The following is a 23,407-nucleotide window of genomic DNA, read 5'->3' as shown; positions in this document are numbered from 1 at the left end:
AAGCCAATGTAAGACAATAAATAATTCATGTAGTCTATTGGTAATTGGCAATGTGAAATGGGAACCACACAAATGAAATGTATCTCTTTGCTCTCATTTGCCCAATGTAATACATTTTATAGACACTAATGATACACAAACAGTAAACTTTAATGATGTTTTGAATGCTGATTATACCTAAAAGATGCTTCAAATCATACAAATCTACCAGAAGTGATCACACCGTGAGCTATTTGTTGAAATAAACATTACAGGATGGCTTAAGGTCAATTTAATTAAATATATATGGAAATCTGTTTGTAGTTGCATGTATCTAGCTTTTGCTCAGCCATTTAAATCTGTTTACTTTTCAATAAATCAGTTGTAGGAAAATAATAAAATGTAGTGTGTCACCAATTAGTGTCACTGTTCCTCAAAGTTAATTAATCTTTGATTCAATCAAAGGTCACACCTGCAAGTTCCCATTTATTGGGGGGAGGGCTATTTTCCAACAACTCTGGTAGGATTTAGGGTCTTCTAACTTAGTGCTTAGACCCAGTTTACTGTTTTATAGAGATAAGCTAGTCATTATAGTAAAGTAGATAAAATAGTTTAATTAATGAAATTAATGACATTTGAAAAAATGTCACTTTTTTCTTAAACACCTAATTTTGTTTTGAGAGCTTTCACACTGTATTTAAAATTTAAGAAGAGTTTTTGTTATCAGCAAAATTTCCACTATTACTTCATAGAAAAGTAGATAGTGAATAGATAAGATAGGGTATGTTTTAGAAAAAGACAGTTGATTATGTCTTATCTGTACCTAGAATAACTTTTCATATCTAGCTGGTCTATGGTGTCATAATTTTGTGAAGGACTGTTAGATCTCAGCATAGCAAGAAAATATCCATTTTTAATCGCTGAAGCTGAATGTTGCTGCTTCACTAAACTGATCTAGGCAGGTTGTTTGTAATACTCAGGGCATTGTCATCCAGCTGCAGTTATAGCAACAATCTGAATAGGAAGTGGGATCTCAAAAGCCTTTCACCAGATGGGAGATTTTGTTTATTTCTGGCAACCAGATGTCACCAACTTCTCTTTCTGACAAGGCTGTTTACTGATTTTACATGGAGAGTTGGTGGTGGTTCTAGCTCATGTTTATTGAGAATTTCAACTCCCAGTTGAACAAAAGGATCCTCACTTAATAACATCTAATTAACACAAAAACAGCACTTTTTTGTGATTAAGAGAACTGTTAAACTGACTCTTTCCCTATTTCATTAGGAAACTGCCATGACTATGGTTGTTGAGAGTTTGTGGTCAATATGCAGAGATGAAGGAGGTAATACCATACTGGTCTTATCTGCTGGACTCCGGAGCCAATCTTGAGCTAGCCCAGAATGTGATCTCAGTAAATGATAGGGTACCCTACCAGAACTGGAAGGGTACCCTTCAGTCCATCGCAGCCCCAACACTAGGATCCCTAAACCTTGGTATAGAGTCTTTATCAGAAGTACTGAAATCCAATTAAACTGTAGGACTGACAATATGGTAATTCTGAGAGCAGTCCCCCCTGGAGTGAGCTCTGGAATCAGAGCTTCCAGTATTCTCTCAGAGAAAGCCTACAATAGTCATCCCAAAAGCAACAACTCTACCCTTCCTCCACCAACAGAAGAAATTTTATACAGAACCACATGAAAAACAGATCAAACAGTGATTTCAGAGGGGTCTGGAACTCCAGCTCTTAGCATTACCCGTTGAGCTTTGTAGAAGCTCCTCAATACCCTTGCAGCCTTTTTCCCCGTTGTCCCAGTATGAGACCAAAACTGCTTCAGAAATATGTCAGCTGTGCCCTGTCCTAATGCTCACTGTACAGTGAAGCATGTGGACCCCAGCCAGACCACCACCTGTGTCGTTAAATCACATAATCCATGTTCCTTGCCCCAAACTAGAGAAAGACCACCTGACTTCTCTATACTTATGTTTCCATCTATGAAATTGTGTCTTATTATCACACAGATCCACACATATTATAGATAATCACAGAAAATAAAAGCCTGTTTCATTAAGTGAGACTATAGGGCATCTATTGGTTTCCTAGCATCATTTCCTTCCCTCACTACATATGTACATTCCAATATGCCCACAGGGGACACAGAGTTTAATTATCTGTAACAAATTTAACACATCTGTATGAAAATGGCTGCAGAATCAAAAGCCTTATGGAAGAATGAGCACCATAGCCTTACCATGCTTAGGGTAGCAAAACTGGTTCCTGCGGTTGCCACCATATGAAGGCTATGGAGTCAACCAGATCTCGGTTTGTTTCTTGGTTTTGTTACTCATTAGGAGTTACTAAATTTCTCTATGCTTTGGCTTCTCATGTATGAAGTGAGAATGTAAATAGTGCCCACACAAAGGGCTGTGATGAGCACTGCTTGAAATATATATGTGAAACCCTTAGCATAGTTTCTAACATATACTGAGTACTTGTAAATATTTGTTATTTCAATTATTACTGAAGTTATTTTTAATATTGATAACCCAATGCTACTTTCTCAATTTATAGGCTAGATAACTATATTAATTTCCTAATGCTACTGCAACAAATTAACACATATTAGAACAAGAAAAATGTATTTTCTTACAGTTCTGGACTCAGAGTCTAAATTCAGTCCCATGGGGCTAAATTCAAGGTGTCCTTGAGGCTGATTCCTCTTGGATACTCTAGGGGAAAAACCAATTCCTTGCCTGTTTTGCCTTCTAGAAGCTGACTACGTTTTTTAGCTGGTGGTCTCTTTCTCCATCTTCAAAACCAGAAGTGAAGTATCCTTCAGTCTCAATCTCTCTCTCTCTGTCCCTGTAACTGTTTCTCTGTCTTTCTCCTTCTATTGTCACATTACCCTCTCTGCCATTGACCTTTGTGCCTTCCTCTCATAAGAATCAATGTGATTACATCTAGTCCACAGAATAATCCTCTGACCTTGAGATCTTCGAAGTCTCTTTTATATATAAGGCAACATGTTTACAGGCTTCCAGGATGAGGGCTTGACGTCTTTGGGTGGACAGTCAGCATACCACAGTAACTGAGAACTAGTTATGTGACTCATGTCTCAAGACTCACACCTAAGTTTTTACTCAGATTTAGCATTCTGTCTCTCATTGTCTAATTTTATTTTGAAAAAAATGTTCACAGATTTTTATTTATTTTTTAGTTAGCACATGTAATACATGTATATAATTTTATTATAGAGAAAAATGTGGATGTTTCCTTCTCCCATTCTTTTCCCAGTTGTAACTGCACTAATTGTTTCATGACCAACCATCTAGTATGTGTCTATGCATTTATATAATTATTACAATTAATATAAATGTATGTAAATGCCCATTTATCTTTTGGGGTATTTTATTTTTTTACATAAAAAGAATCTTACCATAGTAACACTGTGTCCCTCTCCTCGACACACACACTTACCAATGTTATATTTTAACAGGGAATATAGGATTCCACTAAGTACATGTATTATATTTTCAAGTATTGGTCTTCACATAGACATTTCTGTTCCATTCTTGTGCTATTACCTCAACAGTGTGATGGATAGATGTCTTTGTGCACATGTAAATGTATTTTTAATGGTGTGTGTGTGAGTGTATGTGTGTGTGTACACGTGAATGTTTAAAATATAGAATTCAACTAACACTGTATGGGAGTGCTCATATCACCATGTTTCAGTTACAACTGATATTCTCAATTTTTGTCCCAATTTAATAGAAGAAAAGTATACTTATTGTGGCTTTTTAAATTTAATTTTTTCAATTATAGTCTACTTTCAATATTATTTTGCATTGCTTTCAGGTATGCAGCGTAGTGCAGTTAGACAACCACACACTTTAATGTGTTCCCCTCATTATTTCCAGCTCCATACATACTTATTGCAATATTTTTGAGTATATTCCTTAAGCTGTACTTTACATTCCCATGACTATTTGATAACCACCTGTTTGTATTCCTTAATCCTCTTACCTTTTTCACTCAGTCCCCCCACTACCCTCCCCTCTGGCAAACATCAGCTCCCTCTCTGTGTCTATGATTCTGCTTTAATTTTGTTTCTTTATTTTGTTCTTTAGATACTACATATAAGCAAAGTCATATTGTGGCTTTAATATGAGTTTCTTGAATTAGTAACATTTAATAAATTTAATGTTTCTTTAGAAGGATGAATCAAATATGGATGAACAAAGTATTCAATAAAACCCTTTTACCCTGACTGGCCAAATAATAAGCCACAGGACAAGCCTCTGGGTGTATTTCACAACATTCCCCTCTGGCCTGACTCCATAGGATACAATTACACAAGGTTCTTCTGCAATTAGTCTCTCTGTAGCTGAAATATTTATTGAGAATTTGTTTTGTGTCTGAAAACAGTTTTTATAAGTACTTATTTTGCTCGACATCCTCCCTTCAGCCAGTCTTGTTCGTTAAAGGGGGAGGGCAGATAACTGAGTTCACTGCTACTTTAAAATTGTTATTATTATAGTTCTTAGTTTCCTATATTTTCATATTGGTTTGTTTTTCTCACTGATCTTTTACAAGGAATTAAGTTAGTATACTACGCTATGCACAATTTATGATGCTTACAGTTTTACCAATTAGTCCATTTATATATAAAATAACATCAGGCTGAAACTAATTTATTCATCTACCATGGCTCCTCAGGCAATCAATGACGACTTTTAATACAATTAGAAACAAACTGCTCAAAAGAATGACAAAAAAGGACATCTAATTTGCACTTGCTTAATGTTGATGGAAATTCAGTGGAACCTGGTGTCCTTTTCTATCAATATTTTTTGAATGCGGGTCATCTGGAAGCTCAGCCTCATTGATTATCTGAACTTGTGTGTGTATCCCTTGATTAAAATCATGTTGTCAAGATTCAATTATGTTTCAGTGGTAAAACCAGTGGCAATTATAACCTGAATTATTTTAGAACTGGAGTTTTCAGCTACTTGAATGAGTTTCTGCTTCTGTTATATTGGGCACAAAATTTACATTAGAAGTCAGCAACTGAACTTTAAATTATGTATTTTTAAAAAGTTCATGTTGACCCTGATATCATACTCATAAAATCCCAAGAATCCATACTGAAGAAATTTAGGTGGTCAGGGAATATCTACAAGGGCTTGATACTTGAGTTGAGATCGGAATGACAAGAACAAAGCAGCCATGTTAGAACTTGAAATTGAGTAGTCCTGGCAGAGGGACAGCAAGTCGAAACATCCTAAGGCTAGAATAAGCATCGTTTTTAAGAAACAGAAGGAAGTCCAGATGTGACCAGAGGATAGTGAACACCGATGTGGTTAATATAAGATGAAGATGGTGAGCCAAGCTGGACAAAACTGTAAGCACAGTGCAACACCATTAAAGGGTTTTTTAAGGGAAGGAATAATATGATTCAACTTGCATTTTGAAAGCATCACTTTGGCTATTGTATGGAAAGTGGACCTTGGGGATAAGAAATGGAAGCAGAAAGACAAGAAACTGTGAGTTGTGCAGGAAAAACAAATTATTATAGCTGGACTAGAGTGATAGATGGGCAAACATGGAGAGAGTCTAGATAAATATTAGAAGCAAAGTTGATAGTACTTGATTGGTTGTAGTGAGGAAGGAAAATAATAAATTGAAAGATGCCTCCAGGAGTTTTGGCTTAAAGAACAGTAGGGGTGGACACTGTGGCCATTTAGAGAAATGGGGCATATTAGCAAAGAGGCAGGTTTAGTTCTTGTTTTTGAACAGGCTAATTTTGATAAGTCTGTCAGTTGCAGATACCAGTAAGCAATTAATAGTTAAGACCAGCACTTCATAAGAAGGTCTGGGCTAGAGTTACAAAGTTTTCATTATGAGCATATAGATAGTACTTAAAGTCACAGTAAGAAGTAAAATTAAAATATAAAAAATAAATTGAAGAAGACATTGAAAAGGCACAGGATGACTCCTGAAAGATTTCAACACTTAGAGTTCCAGGAGTAAGAGGGGAGTAAGCAAAAGAAGAGGTTGAAAAACTGAAAAGTGGCCAGGTGGAAAATGAAAAGAGAGAGTTTCACAAAATACAAGAGACAAGAGGGAAATATGAAAGAATGGATAAGGGTATTTAACAAGATGAGTAATGGAAAAAATCCACTTGAATTAGTAGCATGGTAGATGCGATTTTGATAGAAACAACTTTAATGAATTGATGACGACCAAATTCTAATTGGAGTGTGTAGGAGAGTGACTGGGAGGCAAGACAGTAGAAAATGGGTTTGTAGAGAATGCTTCCAAAACTTCAGGAATGGAAGCAGAGAAATGATGCAATAACTAGGAAAAGATATGGAATCAAGAAAGCTATATTTAAACATGGAAAATTCTCGGTGAGTTTCTAGACTCAGGGCAGTGATCCAATAGAAGCAGAGTGGTAATGCAAGAGAGGAGTTAACCAAAGAAGTAAAGCCCTTGAGAAGGTGGTATAAGATATGACATGGAGAACATGATGGCATTGATCTTTCCCAGTACATTCCTCCTTTGAAGGAAGAAGGAGAAGGTGGGAACGGGCTCAGGTTAGATTTATAGATCTGGCCATAAGAATGTGTAGCACATATTTTGATGGGGCCTTCCTTCCCTGTTTTGGTGGAGTATGACGTAAAGGCATGCACTAAACGTGGAATGGGAATTAAGAAGGGCAGAAAATTTGGAAAGGAGGAAGGTGTGCAATGTTTCTTGCACAGAGTACAAAAGTACTATTAGTTGAAGAAACAGCATAGGTTTGTCAGGAAGTGTTGAGAACTCAGTTGCAGTCCAAGACTAGCAATTTGTAGTGAGATCAATCTGGCAAGTTTCAAGATTCTTGTAAAACTTCACTGCATGAGTGTAGGCCCAAAGGTAAGGGTTTATATCTCAGCTTGTGAATTTCCAGAGTGAGTGTGATGGAAGCATAAAAGGTTTGCAGAGGTTGATGGGTCTTTTCATTGAAGCTGGATTAAGAGGATCTGCAGTCTGGTGTACGAGGCAGGGCCAATAGATTAGAGTCTAAAAGGAGTTGAAGTATTTTTCCATGAGACTACTTGACAAAACGAGCAGTTTTGAGGTAAGATGGTTTCTGGTGATAGCTAGACCTAGGATGTAACAATGAGAGAATATGGCTGATGTGCAGTGAAGGAAATGGACCCAGGGAACATTCATTCATTCAACAAATATATTTTGAGTGCTTCTTGTGTGCCATGCACCTTTTTAAGACACAGGTTTACAGCAGTGACCAAAACAGACAATAAATCTGTGTGTGAATAGATTTTACATTCCAGCGGATAAGAGAGGTGATAAGCAGGACATATAAAATAAAGTGTCAGGTGAGATGAATGGCAGGGACTGAGGAAAGGGAGATGGCCAGAGGCCTGATAAGGGAGAAGGCCCCATCAGTCATGATAAAGAGTTTGAATTTTTTCCTTAGTGTGGTAGAATGCATCAGAGGATTTTTGAGGGTGTGTGTGTGTGTGTGTGTGTGTGTGTGTGTGTGTTGGGTGTCAGGGAGGATATGATTAGATTTACATTTATAAATGGATCACTAGGGATACCATCTGGAAAATAAACCTTTCATGGTCAAGAGACAAACCTATTCAGACACCTCTGTCCTAGTCCAGGAAAGAGATAAAAGTTCTCCACCTATACCAGGTGGATATGGTGGATGTGAGAAAAAGGGGTTGAGCTGAGGATATATTTTGAAGTAGGAATGTCAAATTGTCAGATTCTTGAGAAGCAGTGTTTGAGGGGTGGCCCTCTGTGATCTCCTCAGCTTATTCAACCCCAGGATATCACTTCTGTGCAATAGTCTGACCTGGTCAAAATTCAAATTTGGCAAATCTCTTCACATGTATGATTGCTCTTAATCATTAAAACAATTCTATATGCTAAAACAGCTCAAAATTTTCACTAACCATCTTGCAAATTACTATGCATCATGGGCCTTGTAGGATATAGAGAAGAGCATTAATTTACAGATACCAAGAGAATACTGTATTTATTTTGGAGTTAAATTCTGTCTGTTCTGAGATATTCACAAGAGGGTATGCATATTTTTGTTTAAAATTTAGAGCAGTCTATACACTTTTATTCCATGAGAAATTCAAGAAATTAATATGACTTTATTTAAAACTTCACAAAATGTTTTCTTTCTACAGAAAGGCACTTCTTTTATTTCATAGGCCAATGTTTTTTGGTGCACATAGTTCTTGATCTTGCTCCCAGACTGTAAGACTTTTCAAAAATACAACAGTTGTAGCTGAGCAAAGTAATTTTGATTTGAAATCACTTTTACTTTTAGAATATTCTTCTGCATTTAACATATAAAATTTGGGGAGAAAGCAGTGATCGTCACTGGCTTTCATCCCTGTTTCCTCAAGCACAAGTCTCTTTTTTGGCTGAGCCCCAAGAATAATTAAAAGCATTCGGAGACATTAATCAAAATGGGTTGGAGCGAGATCAGGGGCTCAAGGAGTTGAGAGGTCAGGGCATTAAAGAGCTGCCCCTATAAATATTGAAATTCCTTAAAGTCCTGTCAGGAAGGTGTGACGATGGTGAGATTGTGACCTAACGTCTAAAGACATCAACAAAGAAAAAGAATTGACAAAGAGGTCAGCAAAAGCCAGTGATGATGAGAGCAAAGTGTTCAATGCTAATGGCACAGGTAGACCTCGAAGTGGTAAGGGCTTCTGTAAGAGTAACGGGCGAGGTGATGACATGGCAGTGTGTCTGGAAAGGAGGAAGCCACTTGCTCTACTATGTAGGTGTAAGTTTTAAAGAATATGTGAAAATCAGTACCTTCTACTTGATAGCGAGTATTCTCAGGGGATGGTCTACATCCAGTTAGAGCAAGGGGTGGAGGGAGCTTTCAGAAAAAAAAGACAGAAGATGTAGGGGGGTGTGCTGGTCATGGAGTAAGAAATTCAGTGGACTCAGTGCAAATTCTTATTATACACATTTACCACACTGAAGCAAACTGAAGCCCCGAATTGATCATTTATCCAGGGTCATAGGGATTCTGGGTGCCAGTATAGCTTAGCTTTTTATGAAATTTCATGACTTCCAAACCAATGTCTCTATAAGGCATATGAAGATAACTCAATGTAATGTCAGATAAATGCTATTACTTACCATTTTCAAGCCAGCAAAGCTTTAAAACACTGACACTTAAAAATGTTTTTGATGGTAATATGTGGATGAAGTCCCTACCCCACTTATGAGAGGTCTCAGTGTGCACTGATAGATATGTTGACTGCCTCTAAGAAACCCTTTCAGGGACTGGTCAGGGCAAACTCTGGATTTTGATAGCTTTTAGTGCCTGCTTTAGAACATGCCTGGAAAAAAGCAAGGTAAATAGACTTGGAGTGTTTGAGCGATTTCCAATGTGATTAAGAGCCAGCTATATATACCCAGCTATGAAGAGATGCTATGTAGAATAAAAAAAACACACACAAAAAACAATTTTGTATCATTTGTGTCTTTCCTATAAATGAAGATTTATCAGTTTTGTTCTTTTTATTCAACCATAAAAGTATTTCAATGTTAATTCTTACCAGAATATAAAATCTAAATTTTACTTTTTAAAAAAGATTTTATCTGGTCAGTGGGTGATTGATACGGTGTGTGGGGTTATTCCTTAGCAACTACCAGCACAACAATAAGTAGAAATCCCTATGAACTCGGTGGGGGGGGGGGGCAGGAGGCAAGGTTTTCATGGTTCAGAATAGAAATTATTTTTAAAAATACAACTTTGAGGTATGTTTCCAATATTTGAAAAATAAATATATTTTATAGTACTTTCACATTTTAATAACTTTTTTTTCTGGCTAGCAGAACAGAGATAGCTAAAACCTAGGTGCCTGCAGAGAGGGACAATAATAATGCCCTTATTTACTCCAGACGGTCCTAGAACAGCTTGACATTCAGATGCACCAGTGGCATGTGAAGTGGGCTAAGTCTTGTATCTAAACCCACATGAGGGCTGATTGTCTACAGAGAAGATAAAACCTTAGCTCTCCACATCAAGCAGGCAGCCAGGGGACTCTTTTTTACCCCACTCCAGCAGGAAGAAGATGCCTGTGCTCTGGAGAAACCGATCACAAGATGCTTGGATGTGGGGATGAGGCTTATTGAAGATACAGGGATTAAGTGGAAATGTGCATGGGCATCATGAGACTCCCAGGATGTCCCTCGTCCCTGCTCCAAGAACACAGGCCATCAAGAATATGCTCTTCCAGTCGCCAAAGCAAGAAAACAAAAGATTACTTTCTGAAAAGGATGCTCTAGAAAAAGACTTTTCCATTTTTGAGATCTCCTGAGAGTTGAGGTCACCTAGGACAAGAGGTTGCTCTGCCTGATCACTTTATGATACTGTGTATTGATTGGAAAGTCCTGCCATGCCCCTGGATCTCCCATGGGAACTTGAGCACCTCATTGGAATGGGAACTTAAAGGCAAGTGTCATGAGATATTTCAGAAAACCCTCTAATGTCAACACCAAAGCCTAAAATAAACAAGAAAAAAATAACTTGGAGCAAGAAGATGACAAGATAACAAAAAACAAACTTTATAAAACAATTATTAATATACTTAGTTTAATAAGAATCAAATGAAAATAGGATATGGTAAATTTAAAAAATCATTTTGGAACCCTGGCTGGTTTGGCTCAGTGGTTGGAGTGCTGGCCTGCAGACTGAAGGGTCCAGGGTTTGATTCCAGCCAAGGGCACGTACCTGGGTTGCAGGCTCGATTCCCGACAGGGCACCTGCGGAGGCAGCCAATCGATGTGTCTCTTTTACATTGATGTTTCTCTCTCTTTCTTTCTCTCTCCTTTCCACTCTCCCTAAGAAGCAATGGAAAAAATGTCCTCAGGTGAGGACTGAAAACAACCCATCATTTTGGAAATTAAAATTATGATACCTAAATTAAAAAAATCAATAGAAGGCATTAAAAGATTTTCAGACAATTCTCCTGAAACATTGTAAAGCATTTTTTTTAAAAATTAGAGCCCTACAGTAAGCTTTATTAAATCTGTAAGAGACAAAGACAGTAAATTATAAATATGCTTTGCACATGTATATGATTATTTTCTATGGGGATGATTGCCTTAGATTTTAATTTGTTTATGCCAGAAACAAGACAAATTTTTCATAAAAGAGATAACTGTCAGCAGTCCGTTACTTGGTTACCTCCAATTATACTCCTCTAGAAAAGAGAAGAAAGACTGGCTGATTTCCCACCCAGATAAGCCAGCGCCTGGGACTGCTTGCTGACAGAGCAAAGCCTTCCTGTCTTATGGCACCAGGGTAGCCTCTGGAGCAGGGAGGGAGATCTGCCCACCATTCTGAAGCAAGACAGGCTCATGCACAGCCTGGGTGAGGTAGTACAAGGTAATTCAAGGCACAAAGTGATATTCCAACAATTTAAAGACACCTGGAATCAGCAGGGTCAGTTCTCTGGTTAATTCAGTGTCTAGGTGGTCAAGTCCACAAATTTCATTAAATAGATATTTTAAATTGTGGTGTTAAAATAAGTGGTAAATACTAGGTTTTATTATTACAGCACTTCTAAGAGCCTTTCATGTGCTAAAGGGTCTTATAAATCTCTGAGATGGAGATATGATTTGCAGATTTTCTAAAACTTAATAGTCTCCTGGGCCCATTTTGCAATGTATTTTACTGCACAAAGATATTGGGAAGTGATGGCCTTCATATTCCCTCTAGAGCTCTAAGCCTAGATCTCCATCAGGAAGAAAAAAGAAGTGATCCTCCAGTTTCTCTCTGAGCCTTTCCTGAAGACAGATCTGAATTAGAGTAGCTGTAGGATTACCTTGTTCAAGGTTGTTCAAGGTAAGACTTTGAGAAGGGGAAAGTTGAGGTGTGTGGGCTCAGTGTACAGAAGGTGTTATTAGAAAGTGGATTTGGATTTATTGTAAATGTTTATTGCAAACTCTAGGGCAAGCAATAAATAAGTAAAACAGAGAAGTATAACTGATAGTGTAAGAATATCAAATTGATAGACAATTGAATTATATAAAGTGCTGAATTAAAAACCACAAAGGCAGAAAAAAGTGGAATACAAAAGCAGGAAAGAAGAACAAGGGCAACAAATAGAAAACAGTAACAAACATGGTAGGTATTAATCCAGCCACTATTTCAACAATCACTTTGAAAGTCAATGATTTTAATGCAACAATCAAAATGTAGCAGTGGCCAGCTCTCAAGAGGTCGGTAGACGCTAGCAAGGAAGCCAAGGAAGAGAAACTCAGAAGGTGCAGGGCTAACGTGCAGTGAATTGCTAACTATAGAATTCTGTGGAAATGCCACGGACAAGGTCTTGAAAGATTTAGATGCATAATTACTTTTGTTTTGTATAGTATCTAAGATTTATAATGAGATTATTCATTCACCAGTCCTTTATCATACACTATTACAGTATTTATTAGAAAAATAGCAAGTTGTCATTAAATGTTTCATTAGTTAAATATATTTCCAACTATACTTCTGTTTTATGCTGAAAGAGTGTAGTAGGTTTTTATATTCTGTTTATAATTGGCCTTTGGTTTCTGCCTTGTAAATTTAATTTCCATCAATCTGATTTGTATTTAAAGAGTTTTAACAAACACATGGCTCCCCATGAAAAATTAAAACTTTGCTTTGACATCTAGTTTGAGATATTATGTTCCTATGTTTATAAACATTCTCTTTGTTTTCAAGCTTTCTCTATGTAATATATTTGGGCACAGAAAAGGAGTTTGCCTCATAGAAGTGCTCCCTCTGTTTCACTAAAATAAAATTGGCTTAGAAACATTATTTCATCTAGAATGCAATATTAATAAATGAACTTGTGTGAGCAATAAAGGGACAGAGTTTTATTCTAAGATTCAGTTATATTCAGTAGGAGAGTCAATTCGCTTATTCATGTGGCTCCACCAAGGAGTGAATTTTGCAGATGTACTTTATTCCTAAAGGAGAGTGAATCACTCTATCTGTGGATATCACAGTATCAGAGGATACACAGAGGCCACATCAGTATGCTAACATTTTCCTGCACAATCTACTCAAGCCCTGGCATGCCCAATTAAAAAATGTCTCTCAGGCAACTAACTAGTCAGCGGAGGAAGTGATGGAGACTTGGAACAGAATATAAATAGAAGATGATACTAACTATGGTTTAGAATCAAACATTTGAGATAATTTTATATCAGAAGGCATATACAAGAAAAGTGGTGCTCACTCACATCCAGAAAAGAAGCCAATGAAAGCTCTGCAGAATCAGTGCCACCTTGTGGTTAATCACAAGTACAAGGTGCACAGGAACCCTGTTCTGGCCGCATCCTGAGCTCCATCAGCAAGAGCTACTTCATTACAGAGTGCAGATCATACAGAAAATTTATAATTATTCTTACTTTGAAGGATATCATTTTGATTCATACACTGCATTGCCTCAATCTCTCCAGAATCTATTCAGCCACTAAGCTCAGGCCATATCTCTTACAAAACAGAACTGGCCTTCTGGTATACACATCTGATTCCATTATGTTGGTTGGCATGTTTTGTCACAAGATGAGTCTTATACAGTGCCAATGTAGACTTAAAACAGACTCCTAGACCCACATTTACAACACAGACTCTGAACTTTGCTTAGAAAAACAAACTTTGCTTAGAAAAGCAAAGTTCACTCAAATTCAAATATAGATCTAGAACTAATTATATGACTTTGCACAAGTTATTTAAGCTTTCTGAGCCTTATTTTCTCAAACCTTTCAAATACAGAGTTAATAGCCATCTTTTAATGATATTATAGATATATTTACATAAGTAAAATTATGTATGTAAAGTTCTAGACATGCAATATGTGTTCAATAAATAATAGCTATTATTATTTTAAAGTCTTAAAAAAAGGACAAGATGCATTAGCAGACATTTTTATATTTACTGAATAATTTGTAATGTCATAAATAAGAAAATCAAGTTTGACTGAGCATTTCACAGTGTCTGAAAAGCTGCCTACATGTTAGAATCTCAAGGCATGTACATTGAGTGAACGGAAATGATGTCAGTGTTTCTGGCACAGATAATCCCCCTGTGCTCTCCTTTCCTTACAGTAGCGTTTATGGCAATAGAATTCATCATTTTTGTGTTCATGACATATGAAGAAATTAAATTTCACCCACAGTTTTTGGATTGTTCACTCAGTCGCTTGTAAACACCCTATTGCTATTTTAGAACTTCCTAGATTACACTGTCTCATAAATTCAGAGGCAAATTAATTACATTCTTGCTAAGTGAGGTCTTTCCCTGACCCCTCTCATCATAGTATTCCATTTGGCATATGTCACCTTAAAAGTATGTCTTCCTAATGGTAACAAAAGAGAAATCTTATGCAGTGATTATACTTTGATCAAACTTGTGAGCCATCAGTTTACTACAAAGAGCTACTGTGATTAATAGAAAATAATGAGAGGTGGGATGGGAGAAAGGAGTGAAGTCAATATAGCTGTTTGGCTATGAAGAGGAGAGAATGTCTGCAGGACTCTGAGGCAGGAGAGAATGCAGCACATTTGAGAAGCCTAAGCAAGTCAGCATCGTTTCAGGGTAGAGTGAAAAGAGGAAAACAGTAAATTAAGGTAAGATAGTCAGGCAGGGGCCTGATTTTGCCCAGGCCTCCCCCCCCCCCCCCCAAGTCTGTAGACAATGGTAAATGCTTATTTATTCTTCCCTAAAAAAACAATTGGGTGACAAAAGCAGAATCAAGAATAGAGGTACGTGGACATAAAAAACAAGTGTTATGCATGTGAGATTCTTGAAATAGATAGAAAACTAACTAAATAAATAGATATATAGATAAATAGATTGAGATAATTATAGAGATAAGATATATACTAGGGAAAGTGGGCCTGGTTATTTTGGTTGGGATGAGGTTGGGTCATTTTGGATAAAATGTTGCAGAGGATTTGAGCCTTGAGAGAGAAAGTTTCTGTCTTATAGGGATCAAACAGTTCATTCCTTATTTGGCTATTCTCTCACCTGCCTTGAGAAAAAGTACTCACTCTACTATCCTATCATCAGCTGCATTCTTCTTTGTAAGTTATTTTGCTGCTCATTTGACTTTCCTTTTCCCAAAACAATGACACAAAATAATGAGCCCCCGTTCAGCGGGAGCTGTCAAATTAGCCACATTGCAAAACAATCATCAGAGAAAATGGATTGTGGTGTTCATGCTCTAGCAACGACTATTCCTCTGTGGAGCTATTAGCAAAACCAAGTGATTGGATCAGTATGCAATTTTAATGAAGTCAGGAGTACACAAATGGAAAATTACATGGGTGGTGTTTTATTTCTTTTTTGGAAGATATGCATTTGCCCTTTTTCAAAAACACTAGACCCTTTATCGCTATGAGTGCTTGGAGTCAAGTCACAGAAATAATCAGCACTAGAATTTTTGGAAGGTGATATTCGCCAGTGATCCCACAGGACAGGTCATCTATAATTGTCACTTATCAGCACCTCAGTTTATTTCAGTTTAAAAAGGAACAACTTAGTTAATCAAGAGAAAAGGTAGTATGGAATTTCCCAGGCATAAATTAGGATTGTGAATTTGCTAGATGGTTTAAGAGGACTCTAGAACAATACTTTGTTTCCATTTCTACACATGTAAAAGGGTTGGATGAATAATTAAAATACATGATTATTTCTTTTATTATCCTATATTTTGAAAGCTGCTAAAATACAGATATGTGAGACCATAAATCTTAAGGAAATACATGTTTATTATTCTTTTTTTTAATGGTAGGTCTTGCACATCAATTCTTAAACACTTCTGCTAAACACAGCATCAAACTCTTTTCTCATTAAATAGAAATGGAACCAACAATTGACCAGCCTAGTAAAGTTTTTTGAAAGTATCTATCTGTCAATAAATATTTATTTGAAACTAACAAGTGTTAGGCACACTTACAGGGTCTTCAGATATTTTAGTAAAAAAGACATACTGATCTTCATGATATAAGAAAACCAATGGAGAAAAACAAAACAAAACAAACAATCATATGAACTGAATCTTATAAAGGACAAGAAAAGAGAATTGAGAAATATAGAAAAAATAGGACATATTGCTATTTTCTATAGCAAAGAAAAACAATATAGTCAAATCCAAATATACAAATAATCACAATAAATGTAAATTGACTAAATTGACAAGTTAAAAGCAGAGATTTTCAGATTTGATAAAAAGAAAATCCAGCAACATGACACTTTAAAATGGCACAACTAAAAAACAAAGATATAATAAGGTTGAAATAAAAAGGTTGGAAAAAGTTATAGTAGATAAATATAAAATATTTTTAAAAAATATTTGCATCAGACAATATAGTCTGAAATAACAAAGAACATCATTAATGATAGGGCAACTATCTATGGATAAATACTTAATTGGAAGATATAAAAATTCTAAATTGGTACACATGTATCAAAATCTCACATTGTGCTAGGACAACTAGATAGCCATAGTAAAAGAATGAATTTTGTATTTTTAATGGATGAAATACATGGTATATAAATTATATCTTGATGAAGCTGTTTAAAAAATAACTTCAAAATATTCAAAGGAAAACTTGATTGACTTGTACAATGATTGCAAGAGATTTCAATATGTTTCTTATAATTTTATATTGTTATAGTGTTAAAAATTGTGTTTAAAAAAGTAGATGTAAGAAACATAAAATCCCACAACCAATTAGTAGAGAGTAGAGATTCTTTTTATGTTTATATGGGAAACTTTTAAATTGGGCTATATTTTAGTGATAAAGTAAATCACAAATTTTTCAAAGAATCATGCATAACACATTATTTTGAATCCATGCAATTAAGTTAGAAGTTAGTAGCAAAAAGAAAAAATTTTTAAATTAGACTTTAAGAGCACAATTCTAAGTAACCTATCAGTTAAGTAAAAATTCAAATGTGAATTAAAAACATCTGAGGATGAAAGTAATATGTACATTTCTGAAATTCTGGAATGTAGTGAAAGTAGTACATCAAGAAATATTTATATCTTTACTTGCTATATTAGAAAAAAAAAGGGGGCTAAAAATGAGTTGTGTCCAATTTAAGAAGTCTGACAAAGAACAAAGCAAACCCAAAGAAAATAGGAGGAAAACATAAAGATAGCAGAATTAAATGAACTAGAAAACAAAACTACAATAAAGAGCACCAGAAAAGCTACATGTCGGTTCCTTGAATAAACTTGTAAAATTTACAAACTTCTGGAAAACCTTTACAAGATGAAGATGTTACAAATATACAATATAGTATAAGGTACAAATAAGCAGAAAGTAAAAATGCATCAGAAATTTAAAATATCAAGGGATACATTAAACAGCATTGAGTCAATAATGAAAATGTTAACATAATGATCAACTTTCTAGAAAAGTAGAATTTACCAAAACAGGTTTAATATTAAGAAGAAAGCCTTCACAACCTTATAACAATTGAAGGGTTTGAATGAGCTGTTTAAAGTAATTCTAAAAAGAATACACTAAACCTAAAAGGTTTTAAAAGTGGCTGCTACCAAATTTTCAAAGACAAGATTCTTACAAACATATACAAATGTTTTCAGAAAAATAGCAGCACTTAATTCACCATACAAAGCCAATCTCATTTAAGAAAAACAATAAATACAATGGAATACTACTCAGTCATAGAAAAAAGATGAAATACTGCAGTGTGGAGGTTGCCAGAGAGAAGGGATGGGGGAGTGGGGAGCGAAAGGGGGCTAATATCTGGTGGCAGAAGATGATTTGACTTTGAGTGGTGGGCACACAGTGCAATATACAGATCTTGTAACATAGAAATCTACACCTGAAACCTATGTGACCCTATTAACCAATGTCACCCCATTGGGGTGACACATAAGTTTCAGGTGCAGATTTATAAAATATTATAAAAAGAGAAAAGCAATAAAAATTTCTTTTAAAACAATAAAACCAGTTATTATAAAATGAATAATTACCAATTTATTTTGAATCCAGGCCCTAAAGGGTATAAGAACTGGAAATCTTCATATGTTAGTTCCCATTGTATGATTAAAAAAGAAAAAAACTATGATGATTTCAATTAAATGGAGAGATACATGACGTCGAGGGATTGTTTGAATGCTGGCGGGAATGAGCCCATGGAGAGGGAGGAAAGGTGAAGTGGGGAGTGGGGTAGGAAATTTCTGGAACACTGTCCTGAAGCAGGTGGACAGGATGTGACCTAATGGACAAGTGGAAGAACTGACTGCGGATAGACATTCATGCTAACATGAAGGAAAGGGGAGATGGGAGTGTGCATTTCTTTTCTGACTGCTTTATTCCTCTTCATAAAGAAGTGTGTGTGTGTGAGTGTGTGTGTGTGTGTGTGTGGACTGTTCTTAGGAAATTAAGGACATTTAAACCATATGTTAATAAAAAAAACACTACTTTTATACAGTCTTGATATGAGTATTAGAAGACTGTCCTCAAACAAGTTTGATCCCTGAAAAGAATCCTGGATGAATAGTTAGGCTTGTTTCTAACTGCGCTTTGGCATCTTTCCCATGGAGAAAGTTTCATAATTTCGTTTTAAAGCTCCATGCAGTATGTGATGACGTGGTATAGGGTTTAAGAGCAAAGATGAAGTCAGACTTACTATAGTTCTACGGTTTGTAAATCTTGGTAAATTCTGTGAAATCTTTGGCATGACAGAAGACTCCAGTAGCTTCAGTTCTCTCATTTTATATATCTTTATTGATTTCAGAGAGAGGAAAGAAGAGGGAGAGAGAGAGCTAGGAACATCAATGATGAGAGTCACTGATCAGCTAGCCCGCAACCCGGGCATGTGCCCGGACCGGGAATCGAACCCCAATCGCCTGGATCCTAGCCCGACCCTCAACCACTGAGCCACACCCGGTGGGGCCAGTTCTCTCATTTTAAAAGCACCTGCCCCAAAGGACTGCTGGACCTCTGAGCTCTGTTCAGTTTGTGGGGCATGGAGTACAAAACTTGGTGTTTTTCTGAGCCTGAGTGGTGTGTGTTTTTTAGGTACATTTCGGTAAGTATTGATTTCAGTTATATTTGCAGTAGAAACAGCACTGTTTGCCTCTCCTAGGGAATAAAAATATTATGAAGTTTACTTTTAATGCTTTTATGAACATACTAGGTTTTCTCAAGTCTCATTTTTTACCATAGCCCCTCTCCTGAAGTGCAACGTGGAAATACTTTGTGAGACTCAGAAAGAGGGAGCGAGGAGGTAGGTCGTGTTTGCCGAGGAAAACAAAACAAGCCATTGCTGCGCGTGACACCCAGGAGACTGGCTGCTCTTGCTGTCGTTTAGACCTTAAAATTAACAAATGACGAAAGAAACATAAGAGTTCAGTTTCCAGGCCGTTTTGCCCAGTTTCTGCAGCTTTCCTTTTTTTCTTCTCATCCACAGTTCCTTCTTTTTATTATTCTATTTTTCTTATTGTTTATGTTTGAATTAAAATAACCCTCCACAATGCTTCTCTGGAATTCATTTCCCTGTTTTTTTAAAAATTTTGTTTTGGGATTTTTGTTATTTACCACTGTCTATTTTAATCTCTTAAAGAACCCAAATCAAAAATTCCCTTATCGCCTTTGTTTAAAATAAATTTGAAATCCATTTGAAATCCAAATTTTGTTACAAAGACATCCATTGATTTTATATTGCTGCTATCAATGTTAATGCTGTCACTAAAGTCCAAACTGTCAGCATCAATGTCAAAATAAATATCAGTAAAAAGGTCATTTATTTGCTTTTAAAACACCAGAGAAATAGTGGTAAGTAGAGATATGAGATAAAAACATTTGAATGTGATGATAAGAATATGTAAGGCTCATTGCTGTCACTTTAAAACCAATTCAAATTTTAGCAGAAATGATTATTTTAAGTCTCTGAATGTATATTTGGCAAATGCAGTAAGGCTTTGAGCTCATGGAAGGAAACTAAGGTAAGATGAAGTGAAAACTCACAGTGGACAGATAAGTAATTCATACGGCAGCTCTTCTATTGATTCTCAGCAACCCTGGAGAATCTGCTCCTTCCTAACGCTGACTCTCCATTTGCTGCACACCCAGGGCACAGAAACAAATGTCACACACACACAAACCGCAACACATGACATAATGAATTACAAATCACTAGTTTTGGTTGCCAAGAAAGTAAAAAACAAGATAAAAAATACCCCATTTGGCCACTAATATTGAACATGGTAGTGGAAAAATTAGTCAATGTAACTAAAAGAGAGCAAAAAGGGACATAAACATTGGAAAAAAGTAGTAAATGTATTTCTACTCACAAAGCACATGATTCTATTTCAGGAAAACTCAAAACATCTATTGATGTTTGCTCTGCTCTGAAATTATCTCATTTTATCCCAACTCCCCAAATACTAACAAAAAGTTTACTATCTCCCAAAGAATTGTTTTATAAAAGACAAATTAGATTAATAATAAAAAATTGTTATATTTTACTGGAAGATGCTCATTGCTTATATCTTTACATTTTACCATGACACACAACATTTGAACATGAAAGTACCCACCCAGGATTGATATATTTGAAATTTGAAGTTTTGATGTTTTTTGAAAATCTATGATTTTAAAGTTAGTTTTAAAATGGAAATAGAGATGTCTGGATTTATCTGAAGTATATGGAGTTCTATATAAAAACAAGAGGGAAATACGTTTTTCTTAAGATGGATGCTTTAACCAAGGAATTTGTAAGATGTATCATATCTGCAGCTTCACATAGACGACTCAAGAGAGCCTTGTTACCTTGCCAAATTCTTGTTTTAAATTCACACTAGCAGTATGAACTTTGAATTTCTGCTCAGATGTATGCATAAGTAAAAAGACATAATATTCACCTTAATTTGTTCTTGCCTTTTGTAGAAATTTAAAAAATTAAGAGCAGAGATAGCATAACAGAACACTGGGAGAACTAGGTAGAACATAATGAATATTTTAAAAGTTACTTCTAATAAATTATCTGTAAAGTATTAAAGTTATCCTAATATACAAATATTAAGGCCATCTTGTTACAGTAGACACATAACCAGGAAAATTCAGACTTAAAAATCAGCTCTCTGTTGGCTACTACATGTAACATTGCCTTCTAGATATTTTCTTCAGGTGCTTAATTTAGCTAGCGGCACAAGAAAAATTATGTTCCTGTATTTATTTAGCTACTTATACTTTTGATTTTTTACTTTATAAGTAAACATGTTTTTGAGTTATTATGACTTATAATGAATCAAGTCAGAAAATAAAGTGAAACAAATTAATGAATTCTTTCTGTGTTCAATTCTGGACTGGTCTGAATATATAAAGATTTACACAAAAAATAATTTAACAATAACCCAACAATTCGTCACCTTTTAAATCTCTAATTTTAGTATCATTTAAAACATTCTTGTTTACATATATTTTATTAACATACCATGGCATTAATTGAAGTTTTTAAGTTTTGTTGGAGTATTAATAATTAAGATTTTAGATATTTCTTTCACCTTATGGTACATTAATTGAACTATATTTGTGTCTTATATTTTAACAATGGATCTCTCTCATTATTTTTAATCTTAGAGAAAGTTCACTGCTTCAATTAATTGCTTACTTAAAATATTATAGTAACAACCAGGAACTGTTTTTCCCCCCCTCTATTCTCTAATTTTTGATAATTCCCTCAATTATTTGCTTTAGAAACTTTCTGGAAACTGCCATGCAGCTTGATGTGGTAAAAATATAAAGGTTAATTTGCTCAATTGCTGAGACTTTAATTATAACACATCAGTTATTTAGACTGTTTGACATTTCCTGTAAATTCCTCTAATTAGGAAACCCTTAGAGATTCCTATGAAAGGAGTTGAAATAACCAAAATGCGTTGGCACAGATAGATATTTTCCCTCTTACTGAACGAGCTCAGAACATCATAAACATTTGGAAAACTCAGGAATTATAATGCTACAGTTAAAATGTTGAGTGGTGTGACTTCAAATGCTTTCTGGGTTTGCTGTGAGTGCTTTATGGCCCATATTTTGTGGAGAAGGAAGATGTGCTTGCATTTATATACAAAAACAAATTGTGATTAAAGAAGGGGAGCTCACTAAATGGTGTGTTACAAGAGAGGATCCATAAATTGTTAGACTGGAAATTCAGAAATTCAGGGTTTATATTCAGGAGGAAAAAAATTACCTTAGATTTTGAAATTAAACAAATAATCACATTTTATTTAATATTTTTTTCCAAGAGTGGAAAGTGTTTGCTTCAGCATGTAACATAACTTTGTAATGTCAAGAACAGCAACCAAAAGTACTGGTTGGCCACCAGCCCAGCTTTTAGTCTCCTCAGTGTGAAACACATGTGGATTTCCCCACGGGCAATAACCTGGTTATCACAACACCTGCCAAACCCCTAACTACTCACACCAGCTAGGCCATGTGTTTTCATCTCAACACACCCTGGCACCATAAAAAAGCGCACATTTAATCATGGATAAGACACACATTTTAGAGTGTTAAACTCAAAGAGATTCTTAACTCCAATTTGACCTGATTTTTGAATAATTTTTTATGTCAATAAGAGTATAAATAAGAAGGCTGATTTATCATAAAAAAGATACTTTTCTAACAAATAACTAAGTCTTAACTACAAACCCAGTACCTACTGCAAAATTGAAAGAGAGAAATGGGCCGGTGTGATATTCACAGTCGGAATTGAGGCTGAGAGAGCAGAAGACACTCGGGAAACACTGGCTGCTCTCGGACTCAGCATCAACTCCCGGAGCTACTGTCACCAGCCAGTGCCTTCTGGCAAATCTCAAAGACAAGATCCAGTTCCGTTTCTTAGTTGTGCGGCCAACAGTAACAACATTATTAATAATGATAAATACAATTTATTATGAATTTAATATATTCTAGGTAGTATTTTGAGCCCATTATTCGCACTCTGATCATGAGCCTGTGGTACACGCACGAGTGTTATCCATATTGACACACGGGGGAGGTGAAGCACGAGGAGTCTGGAGTGTTATCAAGGGCACATGGCAGGCTGGTGTCTGAGCCTTATCTTCTGCTAACTACTTTCACCTTTAGATATACATTTGGCGATTTCTGAGCACTTTTGCAAATTTTTATGTTCTCAGCTTTGTTGTAAAAAAGTGCTCTGTGCAGGTAAGAAATGTCTGGATAAATGAGGTGTTATTATCTTTCATATGAGGTGCTATGAGCGGCTTCAAATTCCTTAGGAGATAAGGAAAATATCTCTGAAGACATACAAAATAAGACCCTTACAATATGGTTAATATTCAAAGCCAGCTAATTAATTTTGTATAATTTGCT

The sequence above is a fragment of the Miniopterus natalensis genome, chromosome 7 (assembly GCF_054644295.1).
Source record: "Miniopterus natalensis isolate mMinNat1 chromosome 7, mMinNat1.hap1, whole genome shotgun sequence".
NCBI lineage: Eukaryota > Metazoa > Chordata > Mammalia > Chiroptera > Miniopteridae > Miniopterus > Miniopterus natalensis.
The sequence above is the reverse complement of the archived record's forward strand: the minus strand, read 5'-3'. Positions refer to the sequence as shown.